Genomic DNA, 9,092 nt, shown 5'->3' on the forward strand with positions numbered 1-9,092 from the left:
CTTCTGCCTATCTATGCGTAACTGATTCTATGAATCAGTCGCATAGTTAGAAACAGAGATACGACGGCGTATCAGGAGATACGCCGTTGTATCTCTTTTGTGAATCTGGCCCATAGCTCCTAACCTGTTTACTAGCTCCAGGTCAGGGACTGGGACAGTACTGGAGCCACTGGTTTAGCATGACATCCATGTGACTAGTATTATCAGAGGGTGAGATTGGCAGTGGCAGCCTCCATACTTCCTCAATACACTTTTTATTTTTTTATTCATTCTGTTGCAATGCTTACCTGTGTTGCTGGTCTATGCCGCCAATCTTTGCTCTGTTGAAGAGCTATGCCCGCTCCCTCGCTGTGCGCTGTGGTTCTATCCTCCAGCCCCTATATCATTAATGTGTCATGCACAGCACAGTGCACAGTTTATTTATTGCAGAAGAGACATAGCATATCTCTGCAACAAATTCCCTGCCTGCTCACAATTTTTTATTTTCTCACTTTATCTCCACTTTAACTCTTCTAGGACTGAGGAAAGGCAGCATGGGCGATTGGTGACACTAAACGCTGGTATAAAAAATAAAATTATATTAAATATGTTGCATAGTTAGTCTGGTTGAAAAAAGTCCATCTAGTTTAACCAATAAAAGTGTCGGGGGGGGGGGGGGGGAATCATACAATCCTATATACACAATCCTATACCTGCTGTTGATTGAGGAAGGCAAAAACCCCAGCAGAGCATGATCCAATTTGCTACAGCAGGAGAAAAATTCCTCCCTGATCCCCTTAGGTCTCGTACAGACGATCGAACATGTCCGATGAAAACGGTCCGCGGACCGTTTTCATCGGACATGTCCGCTGGGAGATTTCGGTCTGATGGCTGTACACACCATCAAACCGAAATCCCCGCGGACAGACAGCGCGGTGACGTGGTGGTGACGTTGAGACGCCGTCACGTCCGCAAACCAGAAAGTAAAATGCTTCCACGCATGCGTCGAATCAATTCGACGCATGCGCGGGATTTCGGGCCAGCGGACATGTCCGATGAGTCGTACTGACCATCGGACATGTCCGATGGACAGGCTTCCAGCGGACAACTTTCTTAGCATGCTAAGAAACTTTTGTCCGCTGGAAACCTGTCCGCTAGGCCGGAAAACTGTCCGGTCGGCCCTACACACGGTCGGACATGTACGCGGACCAGTTTCAGCAGACATGTTCGGTCGTGTGTACGAGGCCTTAGAGGCAATCAGATATTCCCCGGATCAACTTTACCTATAAATGTTAATATCCAGTTATATTATGTACATTTAGGAAAAAATCCAGACCTTTTTTTAAAGCAATCTCCTGAGCTGGCCAGAACCACCTCTGGAGGGAGTCTGTTCCACATTTTCACAGCTCTTACTGTGAAGAAACCTTTCCGTATTTGAGGATTCAGGCTGAGTTCACACATATGCGAATTGGAATGCGGAGCATGACAGGAGAGTGTGACCGGCTCTCAATTAAGCCGATTTGCACAGCTCCGGGCGGCTGCGGTCTGCATTTGAAAAGGGTCCTGTGCGTCTTTGGTTCCGATTCAGGTGCGAATTGAGGCAAAAATCTGGACCTGATTTACGCCTGAATCTGTGAACAAGGATGCACCAGACCCCATGCTGGGAACCACGGCCTAAGCATATGTGAACGGAGCCTTATGCCCTGTACACACGATAGGTTAGTCTGATAAAAAAAGGTCTGATGGATTTTTCCATCAGTTATCCGATAAAGCTGACTGATGATCAGTCGTGCCTACACACCATCAGTTAAAAAATCGATCGCGTCAGAACGCGGTGACGTAAAACACAACGACGTGCTGAAAAAAATGAAGTTCAATGCTTCCGAGCATGCGTCGACTTGATTCTGAGCATGCGTGGATTTTTAACCGATGGACGTGCCCCACAGACAAACGTTTTTTTTTTTCTATCGGTTAGGTATCCATCGGTTAAATTTAAAACAAGATTGAATTTTTTTAACCGGTGGATAAATAACCGATGGGGCCCACACACGATCGGTTTGGTCTGATGAAAATGGTCCATCAGACCGTTCTCATCGGTTTGACCGATCGTGTGTACGCGGCATAAATCTCTTTTCCTCCAGACATAAAGAGTGCCCCCTTGTATTCTGTGATGACCTTAAAGTGAATAACTCAACACCAAGTTCACTATATGGACCTCTTATATACAGTGATGAAAATAAGTATTTGAACACCCTGCTATTTTGCAAGTTCTCTCACTTGGAAATCATGGAGGGGTCTGAAATTGTTATCGTAGGTGCATGTCCACTGTGACAGACATAATCAAAAAAAAAATCCAGAAATCACAATGTATGATTTTTTTAAACTATTTATTTGTATGATACAGCTGCAAATAAGTATTTGAACACCTGAGAAAATCAATGTTAATATTTGGTACAGTAGCCTTTGTTTGCAATTACAGAGGTCAAACGTTTCTTGTAGTTTTTCACCAGGTTTGCACACACTGGAGGAGGGATTTTGGCCCACTCCTCCACACAGATCTTCTCTAGATCAGTCAGGTTTCTGGGCTGTCGCTGAGAAACACAGAGTTTGAGCTCCCTCCAAAGATTCTCTATTGGGTTTAGGTCTGGAGTATGGCTAGGCCACGCCAGAACCTTGATATGCTTCTTACAGAGCCACTCCTTGGTTATCCTGGCTGTGTGCTTCGGGTCATTGTCATGTTGGAAGACCCAGCCTCGACCCATCTTCAAAGCTCTAACTGAGGGAAGGAGGTTGTTGCCCAAAATCTCGCAATACATGGCCCCGGTAATCCTCTCCTTAATACAGTGCAGTCGCCCTGTCCCATGTGCAGAAAAACACCACCAAAGCATGATGCTACCACCCCCATGCTTCACAGTAGGGGTGGTGTTCTTGGGATGGTACTCATCATTCTTCTTCCTCCAAACACGGTTAGTGGAATTATGACCAAAAAGTTATATTTTGGTCTCATCTGACCACAAGACTTTCTCCCATGACTCCTCTGGATCATCCAAATGGTCATTGGCAAACTTAAGACGGGCCTTGACATGTGCTGGTTTAAGCAGGGGAACCTTCCATGCCATGCATGATTTCAAACCATGACGTCTTAGTGTATTACCAACAGTAACCTTGGAAACGGTGGTCCCAGCTCTTTTCAGGTCATTGACTAGCTCCTCCTGTGTAGTCCTGGGCTGATTTCTCACCTTTCTTAGGATCATTGAGACCCCACAAGGTGAGATTTTGCATGGAGCCCCAGTCCGAGGGAGATTGACAGTCATGTTTAGCTTCTTCCATTTTCTAATGATTGCTCCAACAGTGGACCTTTTTTCACCAAGCTGCTTGGCAATTTCCCCATAGCCCTTTCCAGCCTTGTGGAGGTGTACAATTTTGTCTCTAGTGTCTTTGGACAGCTCTTTGGTCTTGGCCATGTTAGTAGTTCGATTCTTACTGATTGTATGGGGTGGACAGGTGTCTTTATGCAGCTAATGACCTCAAACAGGTGCATCTAATTTAGGATAATAAATGGAGTGGAGGTGGACATTTTAAAGGCAGACTAACAGGTCTTTGAGGGTCAGAATTCTAGCTGATAGACAGGTGTTCAAATACTTATTTGCAGCTGTATCATACAAATAAATAGTTAAAAAATCATAAATTGTGATTTCTGGAAAAAAAAATTTTGATTATGTCTCTCACAGTGGACATGCACCTACGATGACAATTTCAGACCCCTCCATGATTTCCAAGTGGGAGAACTTGCAAAATAGCAGGGTGTTCAAATTCTTATTTTCCTCACTGTATTTGTACATGTTGATCATATCCCCCCTTATTCTCCTCTTCTCGGGAGAGAATAAATTCAGTTCCTCTAATCTCTCCTTATAGTTGAGCTCCTCTTATTAGTTTGGTTGCCCTTCTCTGCACTTTCTCCAGTTCCCCGATATCCTTTTTTGTGAACTGGTGCCAAAAGCTGAAAGCAATCTAAAATCTTAAATCAAAAAGTCCCTCATATTGCTCTCAGTCTCCCTCAGATCTCCAACTTCCTTTTTCTTGCTGCTGTGGTGTGGCTTCCTGTTAGAGGGGGGGTACGTATCTATCTATCTTGCTTGCTCCTGAGTTGGACTATAGACTACGGAACTTGTAATGTGCATAAAGCAATGCACATGACTACAACTTATATGCACTGCTATTTCCAAACAAATGGAAGTGAGGGGGATAAGAAGAAGTTTGGGAGGTCACAGTGGGGTGAAGGTGAGGATATAGAGCAGCCGTCACTAAATGGCGGCCCGCGATCCAAGTCCGGCCCGAGTGGCACTTCTGCCCGGACCTCCATGCCGCCAGTAGAATTTTAAATGTCAGCGTTGGTTTGCTGGGACCACGGGTTTTCCCAGCAACCAGTTACACTGCGAGCGCACCGCAGGTCTCGGAGTGGACCAGCTTGCACTCACGGCCGCGAGTAGGGGCGTGATGTCACGTGTGTGCCCCTGCTGCTCGCGGGTCCACTCCTGGCTCTCCTTGCGAGTATGGGGCGTGACATCACGTGCGCGCCCCGCCCCCCTGCTACTCACGGTCCCGGGCTCTCCTCATCTCGCAGCTTCCGCCCATCTTGCATTCAAGGTATGTGACATGTTAATTAGTGGTCACTAATGGGCATATTTTTTATTGTGTACCCTGCTGGGCATATGTTATTAAAGGTCAAGCTGATGGACACCTTTTTTATGTTAAGGGACACTCTGATGGACACGTTTTATTTTAAGGGGCACTCTAATGGACACATTTTATTTTAAGGGGCACACTGATGGGTATATTTTTAATGTGCACACTGATGAGCATATTTTGTTAAGGGGCACACTGATGGACACATTTCGTTGTGCCCATCAGAGTGTCCCTTAACATAAAATATGCCCATCAGCGTACACATTAAAAATATACCCATCAGCCTGCTCCTTAAAATACAATGTGCCCATCAGAGTGCCCCTTAACATAAAAGGTGTCCATCAGAGTGCCCCTTATTTTATGTTAAGGGACATGCTGATGGGGAAATGTTTTGTTAAAGGGCACTCTGATGGGCATATTTAATTTTAAGAGCAACACTGTTGGGCACATTTTGTATTAAGGAGCACTCTGATGGGCAGATTTTATGTTAAGGGGCATGTTTTGTTGTGCCCACCAGAGTGCCCCTTAATATAAAATGTGCCCATCAGGGTGTCCCTTAACATAAAACGTGCCCATTAGAGTGTCCCTTAACATAAATTGTGCCCATCAGCGTGACCCTTATTTTATGTTGAGGGGCACGCTGATGGGCACATTTTATGTTAAGGGGGACTCTCATGGGGTCATCTGATGTAAGGAGGCACTCTGACGGGAATGCCTGATGTAAATGAGCGCTGTGATGGGGCCATCTGATGTAAATGAGCGCTGTGATCGGGCCATCTGATGTAAATGGGTGCTGTGATGGGGACACCTGATGTAAAGGAGTGCCGTGATGGGGACACCTGATGTAAAGGAGTGCCGTGATGGGGACATCTGATGTAAAGGCGCGCTGTGAAGGGGACACCTGATGTAAAGGCGCGCTGTGATGGGGACACCTGATGTAAAGGCGCGCTGTGATGGGGACACCTGATGTAAAAGAGCGCTGTGATGGGGACACCTGATGTAAAGGGGCGCTGTGATGAGGACACCTGATGTAAAGGTGTGCTGTGATGGGACACCTGATGTAAAGGGATGCTGTGATGGGGACACCTGATGTAAAAGGGCACTGTGATGGGGACACCTGATGTAAAGGGGCGCTGTGATAGGGATACCTGATGTAAAGGGGTGCTGTGATGGGGACACCTGATGTAAAGGGATGCTGTGATGGGGACACCTGATGTAAAAGGGCACTGTGATGGGGACACCTGATGTAAAGGGGCGCTGTGATAGGGATACCTGATGTAAAGGGGTGCTGTGATGGGGACACCTGATGTAAAGGTGTGCTGTGATGGGGACACCTGATGTAAAGGGATGCTGTGATGGGGACACCTGATGTAAAGGTGTGCTGTGATGGGGACACCTGATGTAAAAGGGTGCTGTGATAGGGATACCTGATGTAAAGGGGTGCTGTGATGGGGACACCTTATGTAAAGGGGCACTCTGATGGGGACACCTGATGTAAAGAAGCACTGTGATGGGGACAAATGGGGACTTGAGATTCGGACCTCAGCCCAAAGAAAATTTTAGTGACCGGACCTCCTTGAATTTTAAGACCCCTGATATAGAGGATGAGATGGGATGGGAGGATGAGTGTAGAGGGTGAAGGTGAGGATATAGAGGATGAGATGGGAGGATGAGTGTAGTGGATGAGATGGGAGGATGAGGGTAGTGGGGTGAAGGTGAGGAAGGTGAGGATATAGAGAATAAGATGAGATGAGAGGATGAGTGTAGTGGGGTGAAGGTGAGGAAGGTGAGGATATAGAGGATGAGATGGGAGGATGAGTGTAGAGGGTGAAGGTGAGGATAAAGAGGATGAGATGGGAGGATGAGTGTAGTGGGGTGAAGGTGAGGATAAAGAGGATAAGATGGGAGGATGAGTGTACTGGGGTGAAGGTGAGGATATAGAGGATGAGTGTAGTGGGGTGAAGGTGAGGATATAGAGAATGAGATGAGATAGGAGGATGAGTGTAGTTCGGTGAAGGTGAGTATATAACGGATGAGTGTAGTGGGGTGAAGGTGAAGATATAGAGGATGAGATGGGAGGATGAGTGTACTGGGGTGAAGGTGAGGATATAGAGAATGAGATGAGATAGGAGGATGAGTGTAGTGGAGTGAAGGTGATGATATAGAGGATGAGATAGGAGGATGAGTGTATAGAGGTGAAGGTGAGGATATAGAGAATGAGATGAGATAGGAGGATGTGTGTAGTGGGGTGAAGGTGAGGATAAAGAGGATGAGATGGGAGGATGAGTGTAGTGGGGTGAAGGTGAGGATATAGAGGATGAGTGTAGTGGGGTGAATGTGAGGATATAGTGCAGTGGTTATCACCCACTTAGTGCCGTGACCCCTTGATTAAATTTCCCAAGTTGTGGGGACCCCTAACAGTAAAATCATTTTCGGAGCGTGGGTTGTCAGCACCCAAGGCAAGACAAGTGATTTGCGCCCGCCCCCAGCCCACGGACATTTAGCGCTCCCTGAGTCCCCTCCACTCATACAGTATTCGAACCCCTTATGGTATATTTTACGATGTACCGCTCTTTCTCTTTGTTCCCCTTTCTTTTCCTTTTATCTCTCTTTATCCTAATTTCTTGTTTTTTTACCCCCATCCCTCGCTCTAGTGGTCTTTCTTGTACTGTCTCTTATTCTTTCTCCCCCTTTTTCTTTATTCCTCCCCTCCTTTCCTCTCCCTTCCATGTATTCTCTATTTTTATTCCTTTTTTTACTCCTTGGTGGGGGGGGGAGGGGGGATTAGTGGCATTGCTGGCACAGAGTTGGGATGAGTGGCAGTGCTGGGGGGAGTTCTGATCAGCCAACTTAGGTGCTCTTGATCAAGGTTGTCTGCTAATCTGAGAACTGTAGTGGGGACCTTTAATGCCAACTTTAATCACGGTAGTGTTACTCACTGTGTCTCCGACTTTGTGGTGTCCCGTAACAGTGACACCTATGCCAAAATCAGGAGATGGGGTCTCCTCCAGCCTTTCCCACTTCACATTCCTCACCAGTCAGCTGACCTCTAGTCTCTGCCCCCCACCCATGCCGTGAACTGAATGGGGGGCTGCAAAGAGGCTTAGTGGGTGGCCACGGCCTCCAGGAACAGCCCAGCTAGGCTTCCGTAGGCTCCAGGGACAGCCCTGCTGGGCAGCCGCAAAAAGGCTGGGAGAGCGGTGCAGGCTTCAGAAACGTGTGGCGGGAGGGGGTGTGGTGGAGGATGAGTGGCGGGAGGGGGTGTAGAGGAGGATGGGGGATGAGTGGTGGGAGGGGGGTGTAGGGGAGGATGGGGGAATGAGTGGTGGGAGGGGGGTGTAGGGGAGGATGGGGGAATGAGTGGTGGGAGGGGGGTGTAGGGGGGGATGAGTGGGGGGTGTAAGGGAGGATGGGGGGGATGAGTGGAGGTTGTAGGGGAGGATGGGGGGATGAGTGGTGGGAGGATGGGGGGTGAGTGGGGGGTGTAGGGGAGGATGGGGGGATGAGTGGGGGGTGTAGGGGAGGATGGGGGGATGAGTGGGGGGTGTAGGGGAGGATGGGGGGATGAGTGGAGGTTGTAGGGGAGGATGGGGGAATGAGTGGTGGGAGGGGGGTGTAGGGGAGGATGGGGGGGATGAGTGGGGGGTGTAGGGGAGGATGGGGGGGATGAGTGGAGGTTGTAGGGGAGGATGGGGGGGTGAGTGGTGGGAGGATGGGGGGGGTGAGTGGGGGTGTAGGGGAGGATGGGGGGATGAGTGGGGGGTGTAGGGGAGGATGGGGGGATGAGTGGGGGGTGTAGGGGAGGATGGGGGGGATGAGTGGAGGTTGTAGGGGAGGATGGGGGGATGAGTGGTGGGAGGATGGGGGGGTGAGTGGGGGGTGTAGGGGAGGATGGGGGGGATGAGTGGAGGGTGTAGGGGAGGATGGGGGGATGAGTGGGGGGTGTAGGGGAGGATGGGGGGATGAGTGGAGGGTGTAGGGGAGGATGGGGGGGATGAGTGGGGGGTGTAGGGGAGGATGGGGAGATGAGTTGGGGTTGTAGGGGAGGATGGGGGGATGAGTGGTGGGAGGGGGGTGTAGGGGAGGATGGGGGAATGAGTGGTGGGAGGGGGGTGTAGGGGAGGATGGGGGGGAATGAGTGGTGGGAGGGGGGTGTAGGGGAGGATGGGGGAGATGAGTTGGGGGTGTAGGGGAGGATGGGGGAATGAGTGGTGGGAGGGGGGTGTAGGGGAGGATGGGGGAATGAGTGGTGGGAGGGGGGTGTAGGGGAGGATGGGGGGGATGAGTGGGGGGTGTAGGGGAGGATGGGGGGGATGAGTGGGGGGTGTAGGGGAGGATGGGGGAATGAGTGGTGGGAGGGGGGTGTAGGGGAGGATGGGGGAATGAGTGGTGGGAGGGGGGTGTAGGGGAGGATGAGTGGGGGGTGT

Source organism: Rana temporaria, chromosome 3, assembly GCF_905171775.1.
Source record: "Rana temporaria chromosome 3, aRanTem1.1, whole genome shotgun sequence".
Classification (NCBI taxonomy): domain Eukaryota; kingdom Metazoa; phylum Chordata; class Amphibia; order Anura; family Ranidae; genus Rana; species Rana temporaria.